This window comes from Lepus europaeus, chromosome 7 (genome assembly GCF_033115175.1).
Source record: "Lepus europaeus isolate LE1 chromosome 7, mLepTim1.pri, whole genome shotgun sequence".
NCBI classification, from domain to species: domain Eukaryota; kingdom Metazoa; phylum Chordata; class Mammalia; order Lagomorpha; family Leporidae; genus Lepus; species Lepus europaeus.
Genome location: NC_084833.1, coordinates 129,650,918 through 129,654,262, shown reverse-complemented (window position 1 = coordinate 129,654,262; position 3,345 = coordinate 129,650,918). Strand labels below are relative to the sequence as shown.

At 42.8% G+C, this 3,345-nt stretch overlaps 1 pseudogene; it reads right to left on the bottom strand.

The window, feature by feature from the left end:
- Positions 1-407: 407 nt before the first annotated feature.
- LOC133764814 (la-related protein 4B-like) lies at positions 408-2,343 on the bottom strand (annotated as a pseudogene).
- Positions 2,344-3,345: the final 1,002 nt, after the last annotated feature.

Sequence of the window (3,345 nt, the reverse complement as noted above, 5' to 3'; positions counted from 1 at the left end):
TGAGATACACATTTGTAGATCAATATTATTAAAAAATAAAGTAGCATAGTTCCTTTAATTTAGAAAAATTTACTATATAGCTTGCATTCAGAACCACACAGAGGCTTAATAAAAAACAAGAATCTGTTGGGATAAATGCATTTTCTATCCTGAAAAAAAATCAGACTTACACATCACCTCCAGTTAAGCACCAACCAAAAATAAGGTTTATATTAATTAAATCCTGAAAAACAGTTTTTTAAGAGGGGAAGAATCTGATTCACAGAAGAAAAAATAACTTGCAGGCATTCCATGGGGCTCACAGACACTGCAAGTGCCTAACCAGCGACTCATTCTCATACAGAGTGGGAGGAGTGTTTCATTTGTGGCAATGCAGCTCTATGCAACCACTCCCAGACATAAGATTTTCACTGAGGAGACTTGGGGGGAGTGTTCTGTCCTCTGTGAAGACACTTTCCAACAGCTGGGGGTGAGGGCCAGTGCCCAGGCTGCCTTCCCTGGTCTTTGGGGACTCTGGGAGTGGACTTGAGGGCAGGGGGCTCCCTCTATTTCTCCATGGGCACAGCAAGCTTCTTCACCTCCTTCCTACAACTGCGGGGGTTTGACTTTTGTTCTTTTGGGGGTTGCAGTGGGGAAGAAGGCGGCTCTTTACTCGTTCTCTGACAAATCTCCACGTAGCTGGGATTTTGCATTTCTGTGGCAGCTCCATGCACTGCTCTGATTTACACGCAGTTGTAGTAAGGAGAGAAGGGAGTCTGTCCACAATGTGGGTTTCCCTCTGCTTTTCTACCACCTTGGGATCCTCAGGTGAATGGGCTGGGAAGGGGATCATTCATATGTTGCTGATACAGCACAAGAAGCCAGCAGTGAGTGCTCTCTGGGACCACTACAGGAATAGCATTCCTACTTGCATCTGCATGGAGGTTCCTTTCCTTTGATAATGCTATTATCAAGCTACATAGCCTGTTTTTAAACAAGCCTTCTCTTCAATTTGCTTGCAGCTCCAGGTAATGGGGGGAAGTTGGACAGCCCCAGTTCAAAATTTGTGATGGAGGCTTTGGTCGTGTTGGAGACTGAGTTTGGCTGCTTGTAAATTTCTCCTCCCTTTTCTTCCTATAGCCAAAGGAATTTTTCCTGCTTCTGTGAGGATACTGTCTGAGTGAAGTCAGAGAGGTTGCAGGCTTGAAGATTGGAGACGTAAACACATGTATAAATCCAGTATTTGGAAATAGAGTTACCAAGTGTGGATTGAAATATCTATGCATTGTTGACAATGTCTGCGGGCAGTCAGGCTGTACAGAGGAAACTGTTGTTGGGGACTGTATACTGGAGGTAAATAAATTATGTGTAACACTGTTGTGTATAAAGGTTCATGTAGAGAGACCTAAATCCATTCTTTGGCAAAAATGGGTTTATAGCTATTGCCTTGGCTTTTGGCTGCACCTTAATTGGCTTTCCTTGAAAAGTTTTGACTTTTTGCAGGTATTTGTAAGCCTGTTGTACATCAGCTTCTGCTTCAAATGTAAAAAATCAATTATCATTATAAGCAAATTCAGTTTATAAATTTCAGTAAATTATTTCCTTTGAATAGTGCTTCTACCTCTTCCACAGGGGTAGATTCAGATATTTTTTGCAATATTACTATGCAGCGATTTTGATTTGGCCTTAATTTTTCTCCCTTCTCATCCACCTGGACTAAAGGTAAAGATCTCAGCACTTCAACAATCAAATCCACACTAGTACTGAGTTTCTTGATATGGTCAAGGTTAGCTACCATTGTAATTAGAGCATACTGATCACTATCCATCTGTGATGTGAGATACATGGCACTAGCAAGAGTCTCCCTAGATAAACAGAATTCCACATTTTTAAGTACTTCTTGAGAGCCTTCCTGGCTTTCTGGTTGAGATTCATTTCCTCCTGTTTCACTATTTTCAGGTAGAGATCCGTATTCTGCATGATCCAGATCCAAAGTGTTCATGTCTGTTTTGACTCATCTAAATCTGGTAATGCTGCATTCTCATGACTTTTATCACCATCACCATTGACACCCAATCCCTGTGGGCTGCAGTCTGCACCATGGCTTGCTGTCTCCTCCCATGCAGCACTCAAACCGACAGCTGTACTACTTGCTTCCAAATGTAACGTGAGTCCCCCACACTTTCACATTAGGGTTTAGCTCTCAAACCTTAGTTGTTGGTACCTGACTCAAAGCTTGATGGAACTTGTTTGAGAAGTAGTTTGAGACATAAGACCATTCATCAAATGAGAGCTGTTCTTGCCCTCTTGGCTTTGCTGTGCCTGCAGACCAGCCACAACTTTAGCATCCTGATCAGAAGTCATGGGTTCTACAGGGAGAAGTTTAATGTAAACTTCAGGATGCTGCCTGCGCCACCAGCCCCACCCCACCGGCCTCCAGCAGGCTCCTTGCTGCAGCCCAGGTGCCCAGTGACCCCACAACATGCAGGGAGAGCCAAGGAGGGAGATTAGGAAGAGGCAGAGCTGCCGGGCCAAGCTGGACATAGGGAGAGAGGGCCGGCATGGGCCAGGTGCAGTGACAGAAGCAGATTCTTCCCCTTTTGGGCTGAACATGTATCAACCTCGAGACTCCAGATCCCCAATACTCCTTCCCTTCACATGAGAACACACCTAAATAAATCCTTAAAAGGTTGTGTGTGACTCAATCTGGCATAAATTCACTAAATACCAAGTTGATAGCATCCATCATAGCGCAGATGGGAGACTGAGCAGAGCTCAGCATCGAACCATGGTGCTTCTGATGAGAATACAGGGCCCACATTTTCTCAGAAAGGAACACTGGAGGGACCCAGCTTGAGGTGGGCCAGGGGCAAAAGTGCTTAAAGGATAATAACTGGGCATTCTCAATGAATAGTATTCACTCGTGGTATTTCTGTAAGTTTGAAGCAATTTCAAAATTAACTACTCTTAAAATGACCAAATTGTAAGATGACAATATCCATATCATGTTAGTAAAGCAGGGACAGCATCAAATACTATGAAGGCTAAACCTTACCCAATTCCTATTAGGCCAAAGTTGTAAAACTTGTCCCTTCTAAGCACCTACATCTGTGGAGACTGCACAAAAAATAGAATAACATTCACAATGCATTTCTTTTTGTGAATATATTTGTGATAGTTTGGAAATAGCTTGATCTTTCTATTTTAAAGGTTTTGAAAACCCTGTTGCTCTTTAAAAATAATTATTTTATTTTTGTACTTGAAAAGTAGAGATGGGGTGTATCTCAAATCTGTTGGTTCACTCCCCAACTTTATGCCACAGCTGGGGCAGGACCAAGTTCAAACTAGCAACCTGAAACACAATCT